Genomic DNA, 15286 nt, shown 5'->3' on the forward strand with positions numbered 1-15286 from the left:
GTGTAACTACTGGTGGCATACATTATAAGCAAAATAAATATAAGCTAGGTCATCAAGCTAGTTAAACCTGTTGCTGCCATGATTTGCAATATTACAGGTACAACTGGTCTTGCACAAAGTTATGAAATCAGTAAACTAGTTTTAGGCAACCCCTCCCCTCCACAAGTCCTTCAATGCCACCTCCTTCAATAACAACCATTTCTTGCTCCTCACAGGCTCTCTTCTTTAATTGTAACTCCTCATAATTCTAAAGTAAAAATGATCAGTAACAGCTTAAGAATTTGGGAAAGGGACATTGTATAAGGGATCAAGATCTTAAACTAGAAAAATATAAAAGTAACTATGGAAATTCTATTTGGGTGGAAGATGATATTTTAAAAGATGCCAAAGCTTCCATGATGCCCTGAGTAGCCCTTTGGGTAATATGGACGCTAGAAAGGATTTAGGGTTCTTAGTACTGAATGCCAATACTGTGACAACTTGGTTTAGATTTGAATCCTTTGGTTTTAAGATTCTACCAGTCTCTCAACTGCAACCAAATGATATAAAGTGGTGGGTGGGGGGGAAGATCGCTGCTAATAAAAGCAAATCATTAACAAAAATACTGTAAGAGGATTCTGTTTAGGTACTTTAAATTTTGAGGTCCCCCCGACAGAAGTGTTTTGTTTGATTTAGATGCAGTTCTGCCCAAAGAGAATAGATATCCTGATTGTACTACTCTGTGATTCTTTGAAAAGCCTTCTCCTTCTATATACTCTCTTATAAACCTACCAGAAAATCAAAACTACATCTTCTGCTGCCTACCTTAAGGGTTTAAAAACTTTGTTTCACAGAGTCCTTAAAAATAAATGTAATACCTCAGGGGAAAATAATAATAATAACAACAACAACAATGATCCCATATATATAATTTTAAATAGAAAATAAAGTTCTTGAAAATAATATCCTTACAAAAAATTCTAACATTAGTTTTTAAAAACACTTGCCTGGAAGCTTGCTAGTGTTCCTCAGAAAATTTCCAAGTGGCATGTGCTCCCTCAACATGGATCCAGGAGTACAGTGGTGCACAAGAAGAGCACTGAACTAAGAATAAAACAGATGGATTCTAACCCTGGTTCTGCCTTTTCTAACTCTGTGATTTGAAGCAAGTCCTCTTCACTTTCTGGGCTGTGGGACCCTCATCTATAAAATGGAAATAATCCATTTGTCCTACCCACCTCACAGGATTATTGTAAAAATCCAAAAACATACTGTATATCAAAGTGCTTTGAAAACTACAGAGTACTGCACAAAAATAACTTACTACTAAACATTTTCTAAAATTATTTTGTTTTATATATATAACTAATAACTACTGCTTTATATAGTTTCTATACTATTTACATTATATACATATATTTCATGATTTCAAAACATTTGAAAACCATCAGTCTAGTTAATATATCATATCCTTGTTATTCAAAATGCAGTCTATGGAACAACAGCATTGGTATCACCTAAAATCTGGTTAGAAACACAGACTCTCAGATACCAAGACTTACTGAATCTAGATCCATATTTTCACCAGAGCCCCACATATTCCTATGCACAGTAAGGTTTGAGAAGCACTGCTTTATATAACAATTCCACTTATAATAATAATTACATAAATAGGAAATTATTTTCAGAAAAGGTATTCAAATATACACATTTATCTCCAAAAATTTTAACAATGAACAACAGTTACTTAAGATCAGAAGCCATGTCTTACTCATTCTCATATTTCACTGTTATACAGCAGATAACATTTCTTGGGTAGAGGCCAAAAAAAAAAAGTATCAATAATTAATACAGAAGATAGGAATCAATGTACATTTACCCTTGCATAGAATATGGCCATTTAATATTAATTATTAAATACATATTCAGCATTTCTGGCATTAGCTTTAAAAAATGGAAGGAGTATTTAAAATTTTATATTTGAACATGGCCACACCCAAATGTATAAACAAGAGTGGTTAGGTTACATATGATATCCATTAAGCATCAAAAAAGACTGCAATCTTTTTGATGGAGAAGAAAACAATCATCCAACAATATAAAAGATGTCTAGTGAGACATGGTTCAGATTCTTGCTCTGGCACTTAGATTAAATTTTCAACAAACTACTTAATGTCTCTAGCCTCAACTTCATCATAATATTGGGATAATATTAGCATTTACCCTCACCGAGATAAAAGAAGTCACTTGAACCATCTAGTGTTACAGGAACAAATCATTATGCAAAACAAGAATTAATGTTTTAAAAAGTTAAAGTAAAATTTACCTTATCAAGTTTCAGTTCCAATTCTGCCACATCTCCTTCTACTTCTTCCAAAGCAGCCCTAGAAAAATTAAACATAAAGTAAGTTACTTTGTGTTTAAACATATACTTTACTCTTGAAAAATAATTCCAAGTAAAAAAATAGATAGGAATGCTAAAAAATTACACTTCACATAAAGTAATAACTCCCTTAGGACAAAGTATGAATACTTCATAACCATGTATTACAACACATAATACAATTATTGTTTAAGGTAATGAGAGAACACATTAGGCTAATTTACTCAACACATTCATGTTATTCAAATTAATAACACTAATTAGAACTATTAAGCATATATTTTTAAAAACAAGTAAGAAATTTTGAAAGTTGAGCCTTACAAAGACTCATATTTCTATTCAACAAAGCACATGTAACCAAACAGCAAAGCATCCTTGGCAACCAAAAATAAAGGCTTTTACTTTTAGAAACAGTTCAGAAAGATATTATGACCCTTGTTTAAGACCGCGTTTTGTTTCCTATGTATTTTTAAAGAAATCAGCAGATTCTCTTCCTTATCAGGGGAATGATAAAATTCTAACACTAAGTAGTACTTGATATGCCCTATAGGGCAACATTCCAAAATTGGAAATTTGGAACAAAACAGCAGCAACTAAAACTTTTTAAGGATAACAATATTTTATACTTAAGAGTAAAAAATGTTATTCATCTACTTTAAGCCATCTATCTATCCATTTTAAGATAACTACTTGATAAACTAGCAACTTTGCAATACCTGTTTTTTGAATCAACCGAAATTTGTTTCAATTGGGTAACAGTGGGGGACTAGCCACCCAAAAAGCTATTTTGAACTCTGGGCAAGAATTCTCAATTAGACACTGTTAAGAAGAGAAAAATAGCTAAGATATAAGCTCTATTCCCAAAACTACCCACGTAACCTCTGTGTGACCTCTTGAATACCACTTTTATCAGCTTGTGGTTCTACTTCTCTACCTGGTGACATTTATTGAAAAACATTTTTAATCTCCAAAATGAGAAAATTATGTAACCATAAATTATTCAGTAAAGAAATGCCGATTCCATAAAATGAGATACTCTAGCACAGTTAAGAAAACAAGAGGTGCTATACTTCCACAGCACAGAAAGAGAAATGCTTCTCCCCTAAGTAAGTTTGTCATTTTCTTCAGCAGTGTTTTCAAAGTACACATTGTTCCCTTAGCCTAGAAAACATTTCCCCTTCACATTAATCCTCATTCTCTTAACCTGCCTCTGTTACTCATCACTTAAAACTTAATTCACAAAAGAAAACAAATATATTAGTACAAGGATATCTATTTTTTGTAAATAGGTTTAAAACCTACATGTCCAGCAATGAGAAATAATGTAAATAAATGATGGTACTCCATCCTATTATGTGAAGCAGCAGGTTTTTAAATGAGATTAATCTGTCTCTACTGAGATGGAAACATATACATTACAGACCATCACAAGGGAGGAAAAGCAAGTTACAAAATTACATATAGTGTGAGCCCAGTTTTTTTTTGGGGGGGGGTGGAGTGGGGAGCCTATTCGTATATGCATAAGAAAAAATCTGGAAGCATATTTACCAATCTGCTAACTATAACTTTAAAGAATGGGGATCAGAGGACAGAAAGTGAAAATAAGGATTTACACTTCTAGATTGTTTTAATATTTTCAATGACTAAGTGTTTTTAAGTAATTTTTAAAGCTAATAAAGGGGGAAAAGAAATAAGTTCAGACATCACCTTCCTAGGAAGTGGGTCCTCTTGGAAGCTCTATCCCTGTCCACTTCTCTCACTAGTACGAGCTCCTGGTAGCAGTACAGAGACTCAAAATGTTTGCCGAGTCAAGAAAGAAACTCCACAATTTCAGAAACTTTCTCCATTTATACTTTTTTTGTTGTTGGCCGTGCTGCACGTCTTGCGGGATCTTAGTTCCCTGACCAGGGTTCGAACCCAGGCCCCCAGCAGTGGAAGCATGGAGTCCTAACCACTGGACCACCAGGGAATTCCCTCTCCATTTATAACCATTTAAAACCTCTCCATTTATACTTTTAACCTTCATTTAATTTAGCTTGACTCAATCTTCAAGTTCAAGAAAATTAGTTGAAACGATCAGCTTAAGGTTTGATTTAATCATTGGTGTCTACTAAACATATAGTTTAATAGAAACCTCATGTACATTCCTCAATCTTATTTCACTGTGCAATACTACGAATTTATTTGTGAAACACTTTTAAACACCTTTCTTTAAAGAGAGGTAAGAGGGACTTCCCTGGTGGTTTAGTGGTTAAGAATCCACCTTCTAAAACAGGGGACGCAGGTTCAATCCCTGGTAGAGGAGCTAAGATCCCACATGTTGTGGGGCATCTAAGCCCATGCACTCTAGAGCCCACGTGCCTCAACTACTGAGCCCGCACACTCTAGAGCCTGCCTGCACACCGCAACAAAGACCTGACGCAGCCAAATAAATAAATAAATATTTTTTAAAAAGAGAGAGGTAAGAGTTTGTGTATAAAATTAACAGGTAAAATGTGTTTTGCCTATCATTTCAAAATAAAGCTCACTGTAATCACATATTGAGAATCTGAAAATTTATCACAGAGGTTCTTCAATTCAACATTTCACCTTCTCTAAAAAAAATCTCTGTCCTTGGTCATCTAAGATATGTGTGAAAACTTGTAGCAATAAGTAAGTAGCTAGTGTCTAAAGCAGCCTGGTTAATTGTTGAATATTCCTTGGTATAAAAAGAAAAGTATATGGACAGAACATGGTCTCAGTTCAAATTCTGTCTCACCACTCACTTATCTAAGGCTAACGTATTTTATCTAAGTTTTTTCATCTGTAAACTGAGTAAACAAATACCTATTTAAGAGTTGTAAAGGTTAAATGAGGGACTGTACATGTCACTGACCACAGTATATATGTACTACAACACAAAGAACACAATCAATAGGAGTTTCTTTCTCTCCTTTCTCGTCCCTGCATTCTGAGGTGAGTTCTGCCTCCCTACTGCTTCTACTCATTATGCAAGACAACCATTCTGGAACACATTTTGAATACATAAATCAATAAGTAAAACAATCTACACAACAATCCTTCAAATAGTGAAAGACAGATATTACCCCTTTCCAACTCTCTCAAATATTTATTGAGCATATGGGCTTCCCTGGTGGCACAGTGGTTAAGAATCCACCTGCCAATGCAGGGGACACAGGTTTGAGCCCTGGTCCAGGAAGATCCCACATGCCACGGAGCAACTAAGCCCGTGTGCCAAAACTACTGAGCCTGCGCTCTAGAGCCCGTGAGCCACAACTAGGCCTGCACGCCTAGAGCCCGTGCTCCACCAGTGAGAAGCCTGCGCACCACAACGAAGAGTTGCCCTCACTCACCACAACTAGAGAAAAGACCACGCGCAGCAACAAAAACCGAATGCAGCCAAAAATTAAAAAAATATATTTATTTAAAAATATGTATTTATTGAGCATATAATTTTTATAAATGTGCAAGGCACTAAAGAGGACAATATTATAGACCCTACACTCCACAGCTTAAAATGTAATTAAAATTATTAAATTTTAAAAGTTACACACACATTAACAATGAAAGAAAACACGATTAAGTAGTAAAATAAGAATAATATAAAATAATGTTAAAAGATGGTAAAATAAAGGGCAAAAAACCAGAAAGCAGTCAGCTAAGTCTCACAGGATTATTATAAGCAGGGGTCAGCAAATGACAGCCTGTCAAGCAATCTGGCCTGTAACTTGCTTTCACATAGCCCATGAGCTAAAAATGGTTCTTGCATTTTTAAATGGCTGAAAAAAAAAAACAGAAAAATAATACTTAATGACCCATGAAAACCATGTTAAATTCAAATTCCAGTGTCCATAAATAAAGTTTTATGGAAACACGGTCAAGCTCATCCATTTACACATTGCCTATGTCAGCTCGCATGCCCTAGTGGCAGAGTTGAGTAGTTGGAAGAGAGACTGTATGGCCTACAAAGCTTAAAATATTTACTATTATCTGGTCCTTTATGGAAAAAGTTTACTGACTCCTTACTATGAATATCAAATACAAGAACATGGATGAAAACGCTTTTTCATACATGAGCTACATACAAGAAAATAATTTTTAGGACTCAGGTCTGGTTGGCTGTACCCTAAGAAATTGAATAAGCCCAGATTTCAGGGAAAAAGTCACTTTATTTTTTTAAATATTATTAAAGTATAGTTGACTTACAATGCTGTGTTAATTTCTGCTGTATAGCAAAGTGATTCAGTTACATATATATTCTTTTTCCTTTTCTTTTCCATTATGGTTTATCACAGGATATTGAATATAGTTCCCTGTGCTAGACAGTAGGACCTTTTTCTTAGGGTCACTTTATTTTTAATAATAACAACTTCATTCTTTTATCTATTCATGCATCACAGATCAACTCACAAAAGAGTTAACTAAAAATAAAAACATAAAACTAGAATAGGAAAAAATCTAGCAGCAAATACTAACACTGAAACATTTCTAATCACATGGTGATCGCTTTGGGCTGTGAATTAAATAAAGCTCTATGAAAAGCACAAACAAAGAACTCTCCCCACCCAGATAACTGCACAACCCTGGTGTAGAAATAAACATTTTTTTTGTTTTTGTTTTATTTTTTTATTGAAGTATAGCTGATTTACAATAAACTTTTTAAACCACTGCTTTTACAAGTTTATCCATAAGAATAACTAAATACTATGTATAACACGAGCATTACACTTTCTTTATAAAAGAAAATTATTTGAAAGAAACAGGAGGTATGATAAAGAATTATTCTACCCATCCATTTGAGATCCTTTAAAAAAAAACTTTCCACTTCAGCTTTGACAATATGCTTAAAATGGAATTGATAATATAAGACTAGGTCACATGATGATGCAATCTAAAACACAACTACAGGATACTCAAGATCACTTATTAAGCACATAAATATCCTCAAAGCATTAAAGATTGAGGCTCTGTCATAACTACCTCCCAAAGAATTATGAAAGAGATCAAATAAATACTCAAACTATAATGATTTTGAAACTAACATCTATGGTCCTTGTTTTATATAATAGATATACTCCTAAAGGCTGCACATAAATTGAATAATCATTTAGATACTCAGAGGAGTCGCCTATATGTCCATCATGACCTACCATCCCCAACCAACTCTTTCAACTCAACAGCTTTATCCACCGTGGGCAATGCTGGGCTGTTCTTTGCAAAGATAGGACAATGGCAGGATCAGGGATAGCTCACTGATCCAAGGGTAGCCCTGTAACTCAACAGATGGCAAAACTAGATGACCAAACTCCCCATAAAATGAGATGGGTCTCTCTGGGTTTTTGACCAGAGAACACATGACACACCCTGGAAACTTACTTTTTAAAAGAAATCCTTCATTAGATCATCTTGTAATGTGAATGGCCTCCCCTTATTTTGTTCAATAAGCTCTGAGCCCTTTATAATTGGGTCTCTGTAATACCTTTTAATGTTGAGAGGGAATGGAATGGAATTTTTAAAAAACTGTCTAGGTTTGAATACATATTTTACTTCTTACTACCTATGTAATGTTGAACAAGTTCTTCGTGTTTCAATTTCATCTATAAAATACAGGTAATAATAACTGTATCTCCCATAGAGACGTATGAGAATTTTTAAATACATATAAAAACCTTAGCACAGTACCTGACACTCAGTAAGTAATCAACAAATGTTAGCTATAATCATCTATAGTGTTAAAGAAAATACACAACTTCTTTTCATTTTCATTTCATGGGGCCAAAAGGGAAGAAAGCAGTGATAAGATTAAGTTATCACATACTTCCAACAAGAATTTGAAATGGTTTAAAAAGGAACAAAAAATTTACAACAGGCCTTTGATCAGCAGATAAAACAGCAAGTCCAAACTGCTTTAAAATACTTCAATACTTTTGCCCTCTTACAAAAATTACATGTCAAATACACACTGGAGTCTTCTCCTAACTTCTTCATAACTTCAATCTAGCCACAGGAGAATATAATAAAATTTACTTAAAAATCCTCTAGGTTTTCTATGGTTATCAAGGTTGGTTCTATCTGACTCCTCTAAGAGCCTACAAATAGAGGAGAACCAACACTGCAATCAGTACCAGGGGGAGTTAAGGCCCTGAATATATATTTATTAGACAATAATAGTAAGCCACCTTTTAATAAACAACAAGGGCTTCCTGTATAGCACAGGGAACTACATTCAATATCCTGTGATAAACCATAATGGAAAAGAATAGGAAAAAGAATATATATAACTGAGTCACTTTGCTGTACAGCAGAAATTAAACACAACATTGTAAATCAACTATACTTCAATAAAATTACATAATAATAATAAGCCACCTTTTAAAAAAGTCTCTGCCTTTATTTCTAGCAAGTCTCAGTGAAATTAAAAGGACATTCTCTTTTTAAAAGTATATGCTAGAAATGTTGCTAGAAACATTTATATGCAACATAGTATTCTAGAAATGTTGTTAACTGCTCCTATTTGCTCATTGGTCAACTAAGCAAAACTGGCAAGATCCATGAGAAATTCAGTCCTGTAACGGAAAAAAGAATTGTGGAAAAACAGACTGGAAATGGAAAACAAAATTTTAGTCTAACCCTCTACCAACTAATATGAGTCCCTGGAAAGACCTCGGAATCTCTCCAGACCTCAATTCTCTCATCCATAAAAAGTGACGAATGGACTGAATCATCTTTAATATCACTTCCAGATAATAACATTCTATTACTCTGGAATAAGCATTCAAAGGAAAGCAAGAACCTGGATTTGATTATCTTCTCCCAAGCAAGGTTTCCTCCAGGCCCTCACTCACGCTTTCAACAGAGTTAGAGAATAAAAGGAAAAAACATATAAGCCATGAAAACCCTCACCAAAATTTATATTGTTTCACTCATCCCTTTCAAATGCCTCCTCTATATGCTTCTTAAAAGATAATGGAGGACGAGGGAAACATGGCGGAAGAGTAAGACTCGGAGATCACCTTCCTCCCCACAGATACACCAGAAATACATCTACACGTGGAACAACTCCTACAGAACACCTACTGAACGCTGGCAGAAGACCTCAGACCTCCCAAAAGGCAAGAAACCCCCCACGTACCTGGGTAGGGCAAAAGAAAAAAGAATAAACAGAGACAAAAGGATAGGGACGGAACCTGCACCAGTGTGAGGGAGCTGTGAAGGAGGAAAGGTTTCCACACACTAGGAAGACCCTTCGTGGGCGGAGACTGCGGGTGGCGGAGGGGGAAAACTTCGGAGCCGCAGAGGAGAGCACAGCAACAGGGGTGCGGAGGGCAAAGCGGAGAGATTCCCGCACAGAGGATCAGGGCCGACCGGCACTCACCAGCCCGAGAGGCTTGTCTGCTCACCTGCCGGGGCGGGCGGGGCTGGGAGTTGAGGCTTGGGCTTCAGGTCGGAGTGCCGGGGTTGGCGGCGTGAACACAGCCTGCAGGGGGTTAGTGCACCACGGCTAGCCCGAAGGGAGTCCCGGGAAAAAGTCTGGACCTGCCAAAGATGCAAGAGACTTTTTCTTCTCTCTTTGTTTCCTGGTACGTGAGGAGAGGGGATTAAGAGCGCTGCTTAAAAGAGCTCCAGAGATGGGCGCGAGCCGCGGCTAAAAGCGCGGACCCCAGAGACGGGCATGAGACGCTAAGGCTGCTGCTGCCCCCACCAAGAAGCCTGTGTGCAAGCACAGGTCACTATCCCCCCCCCGCTTCCGGGGAGCCTGTGCAGCCCGCCACTGCCAGGGTCCCGGGATCCAGGGACAACTTTCCCGGGAGAACGCACGGCGCACCTCAGGCTGCTGCAATGTCACGCCGGCCTCTGCCGCCGCAGGCCCGTCCTGCATCCGCGCCCCTCCCTCCCCCTCCCGGCCTGAGTGAGCCACAGTCCCAGAAGCAGCAGCTCCTTTAACTCCGTCCTATCTGATCGAAGAACAGACGCCCTCCAGCGACCTATACACAGAGGTGGGTCCAAATCCAAAGCTGAGCCCCAGGAGCTATGAGAACAAAGAAGAGAAAGAGAAATCACTCCCAGCAGCCTCAGAAGCACCGGATTAAAGCTCCACAATCAACCTGATGTACCCTGCATCTGTGGAATACATAAATAGACAACAAATCATCCCAAATTCAGGAGGTGGACTTTGAGAGCAAGATTTATGATTTTTTTCCCCTTTTCCTCTTTTTGTGAGTGTGTATGTGTATGCTTCTGTGTGAGATTTTCTCTCTATAGCTTTGCTTCCACCATTTGTCCTAGGGTTCTATCCGTCCGTTTTTTTTTTTTTTAATTTTTTTTTCTTAATAATTATTTTTTATTATAACTTTTAAATTATCTTACTTTATCTTTCCTTCTTTCTTTCCTTCCTTCCCTCCTTCCTTCCTCCCTCCCTTCTTTCTTTCTTTTTCTTCCTTCCTTCCTTTCTTTCTTTTTCTTTCTTTCTTTCTTTCTTTTTCTTTCTTTCTTTCTACTTTTTCTCCCTTTTATTCTGAGCCATGTGGATGAAAGGCTCTTGGTGCTGCAGTCAAGATTCAGTGCTGTGCCTCTGAGGTGGGAGAGCCAACTTCAGGACACTGGTCCACGAGAGACCTCCCAGCTCCACATAATATCAAATGGCGAAAATCTCCCAGAGATCTCCATCTCAACACCAGCACCCAGCTTCACTCAACGACCAGCAAGCTACAGTGCTGGACACCCTATGCCAAACAACTAGTAAGACAGGAACACAACCCAACCCATTAGAAGAGAGGCTGCCTAAAATCATCAGAAGTCCACAGACACCCCAAAACAAACCACCAGACGTGGACCTGCCCACCAGAAAGACAAGATCCAGCCTCATCCACCAGAACACAGGCACTAGTCCCCTCCACCAGAAAGCCTACACAACCCACTGAACCAAATTTAGCCACTGGGGACAGACACCAAAAACAACGAAAACTACGAACCTGCAGCCTGTAAAAAGGAGACCCCAAACACAGTAAGATAAGCAAAATGAGAAGACAGAAAAACACACAGCAGATGAAGGAGCAAGATAAAAACATACCAGACCTAACAAATGAAGAGGAAATAGGCAGTCTACCTGTAAAAGAATTCAGAATGATGAGAGTAAAGATGATCCAAAATCTTGGAAATAGAATAGACAAATTGCAAGGAACATTTAACAAGGACCTAGAAGAACTAAAGATGAAACAAGCAATGATGAACAACACAATAAATGAAATTAAAAATACTCTAGATGGGATCAATAGCAGATAACTGAGGCATAAGAACGGATAAGTGACCTGGAAGATAAAATAGTGGAAATAACTACTGCAGAGCAGAATAAAGAAAAAAGAATGAAAAGAACTGAGGACAGTCTCAGAGACCTCTGGGATAACATTAAATGCACTAACATTTGAATTACAGGGTTTCCAGAAGAAGAGAAAAAGAAAGGGACTGAGAAAATATTTGAAGAGATTATAGTTGAAAACTTCCCTAATATGGGAAAGGAAATAGTTAAGTCCAGGAAGCACAGAGAGTCCCATACAAGATAAACCCAAGGAGAAATACGCCAAGACACATATTAATCAAACTATCAAAAATTAAATACAAAGAAAACATATTAAAAGCAGCAAGGAAAAAACAACAAATAACACACAAGGGAATCCCCATAAGGTTAACAGCTGATCTTTCAGCATAAACTCTGCAAGCCAGAAGGGACTGGCAGGACATTTTGTGTGTGTGTGTGTGGTACGCGGGCTTCTCACTGCCGTGGCCTTTCCCACTGCGGAGCACAGGCTCCGGACACGCAGGCCCAGTAGCCATGGCCCACGGGCCCAGCCGCTCTGTGGCACGTGGGATCCTCCCGGATCGGGGCACAAGCCCGCGTCCCCTGCATCAGCAGGCGGACTCCCAACCACTGCACCACCAGGGAAGCCCAGCAGGACATATTTAAAGTGATGAAGGAGAAGAACCTGCAACCAAGATTACTCTACCCAGCAAGGATCTCATTCACATTTGATGGAGAAATTAAAACCTTTACAGACAAGCAAAAGCTGAGAGAGTTCAGCACCACCAAACCAGCTTTACAACAAATGCTAAAGGAACTTCTCTAGGCAAGAAACACAAGAGAAGGAAAAGACCTACAATAACGAACCCAAAACAATTAAGAAAATGGGAATAGGAACATACATATCAATAATTACCTTAACTGTAAATGGACTAAATGCTCCCACCAAAAGACACAGATTGGCTGAATGGATACAAAAACAAGACCCATATATATGCTGTCTACAAGAGACCCACTTCAGACCTAGGGACACATACAGACTGAAAGTGAGGGAATGGAAAAAGATATTCCATGCAAATGGAAACCAAAAGAAAGCTGGAGTAGCAATTCTCATATCAGACAAAATAGATTTTAAAATAAAGACTATTAGAAGAGACAAAGAAGGACACTACATAATGATCAAGGGATCAATCCAAGAAGATATAACAATTGTAAATATTTATGCACCCAACACAAGAGCACCTCAATGCATAAGGCAAATACTAACAGCTATAAAATGGGAAATCAACACTAACACATTGATAGTAGGGGACTTTAACACCACACTTTCACCAATGGAGAGATCATCTAAAATGAAAATAAATAAGGAAACACAAGCTTTAAATGATACATTAAACAGGATGGACTTAATTGATATTTATAGGACATTCCATCCAAAAACAACAGAATACACATTTTTCTCAAGTGCTCATGGAACATTCTCCAGGATAGATCATATCTTGGGTCACAATTCAAGCCTTGGTAAATTTAAGAATATTGAAATTGTATCAAGTATCTTTTCCGACCACAACGCTATGAGACTAGATATCAATTACAGGAAAAGATCTGTAAAAAATACAAACACATGGAGGCTAAACAATACACTACTTAATAACGAAGTGATCACTGAAGAAATCAAAGAGGAAATCAAAAAATACCTAGAAACAAATGACAATGGAAGATACGACGACCCAAAACCTATGGGATGCAGCAAAAGCAGTTCTATGAGGGAAGTTTATAGCAATACAATCCTTCCTTAAGAAACAGGAAACATTTCAAATAAACAACCTAAACTTGCACCTAAAACAATTAGAGAAAGAAGAACAAAAAAAACCCCGAAGTTAGCAGAAGGAAAGAAATCATAAAAATCAGATTAGAAATAAATGAAAAAGAAATGAAGGAAACAATAGCAAAGATCAACAACACTAAAAGCTGGTGCTTTGAGAAGATAAACAAAATGGATAAACCATTAGTCAGACTCATCAAGAAAAAAAGGGGGAAGACTGAAATCAATAGAATTAGAAATGAAAAAGGAGAAGTAACAACTGACACTGCAGAAATACAAAAGATCATGAGAGATTACTATAAGCAACTCTAAGCCAATAAAATGGACAACCTGGAAGAAATGGATAAATTCTTAGAAATGCACTACCTGCCAAGACTGAATCAGGAAGAAACAGAAAATACGAACAGACCAATCACAAGTACTGAAATTGAAACTGTGATTAAAAATCTTCCAACAAACAAAAGCCCAGGACCAGATGGCTTCACAGGCGAATTCTATCAAACATTTAGAGAAGAGCTAACACCTATCCTTCTCAAACTCTTCCAAAATATAGCAGAGGGAGGAACACTCCCAAACTCATTCTACGAGGCCACCATCACCTTGATACCAAAACCAGACAAGGATGTCACAAAGAAAGAAAACTACAGGCCAATATCACTGATGAACATAGATGCAAAAATCCTCAACAAAATACTAGCAAACAGAATCCAACAGCACATTAAAAGGATCATACACCATGATCAAGTGGGGTTTATTCCAGGGGCAAGGATTCTTCAGTATACGCAAATCAATCAACGTGATACACCATATTAACAAATTGAAGGAGAAAAACCATATGATCATCTCAATAGATGCAGAGAAAGCTTTCAACAAAATTCAACACCCATTTATGATAAAAACCCTGGAGAAAGTAGGCACAGAGGGAACTTTCCTCAACATAATAAAGGCCCTATATGACAAACCTACAGCCAACATCATCCTCAATGGTGAAAAACTGAAACCATTTCCACTAAGATCAGGAACAAGATAAGGTTGCCCACTCTCACCACTCTTATTCAACATAGTTTTGGAAGTTCTAGGCACGGCAATCAGAGAAGAAAAAGAAATAAAAGGAATCCAAATCGGAAAAGAGGAAGTAAAGCTGTCACTGTTTGCAGATGACATGATACTATACATAGAGAATCCTAAAGATGCTACCAGAAAACTACTCGAGCTAATCAATGAATGTGGTAAAGTAGCAGGATACAAAATTAATGCACAGAAATCTCTGGCATTCCTATACACTAATGATGAAAAATCTGAAAGTGAAATCAAGCAAACACTCCCATTTACCACTGCAACAAAAAGAATAAAATATCTAGGAATAAACCTACCTAAGGAGACAAAAGACCTGTATGCAGAATATAAGACACTGATGAAAGAAATTAAAGATGATACAAATAGATGGAGATATACCATGTTTCTGGTTGGAAGAATCAACATTGTGAAAATGACTCTACTACCCAAAGCAATCTACAGATTCAATGCAATCCCTATCAAACTACCACTGGCATTTCACAATTTGTATGGAAACACAAAAGACTCCGAATAGCCAAAGTAATCTTGAGAATGAAAAACGGAGCTGGAGGAATCAGGCTCCCTGACTTCAGACTATACTACAAAGCTGCAGTAATCAAGACAGCATGGTACTGGCACAAAAACAGAAAAATACATCAATGGAACAGGATAGAAAGCCCAGAGATACACCCACGCATATATGGTCACCTTATCTTTGATAAAGGAGGCAGGAATGTACAGTGGAGAA

General features: G+C 37.4%; 1 protein-coding gene across 1 annotated transcript in view; it reads right to left on the bottom strand.

Moving 5' to 3' along the window:
• ACAP2 (ArfGAP with coiled-coil, ankyrin repeat and PH domains 2) overlaps positions 1-15286 on the bottom strand; it is a 161100-nt gene that overhangs the window by 94163 nt on the left and 51651 nt on the right. The window contains exon 2 of the mRNA XM_007465849.1: positions 2306-2363. The gene's annotated coding sequence lies outside the window, so the exon portion shown is untranslated. The remainder of the gene's footprint in view (positions 1-2305; positions 2364-15286) is intronic.

This window comes from Lipotes vexillifer, unplaced genomic scaffold (genome assembly GCF_000442215.2).
Source record: "Lipotes vexillifer unplaced genomic scaffold, Lipotes_vexillifer_v1.1 scaffold853, whole genome shotgun sequence".
NCBI classification, from domain to species: domain Eukaryota; kingdom Metazoa; phylum Chordata; class Mammalia; order Artiodactyla; family Lipotidae; genus Lipotes; species Lipotes vexillifer.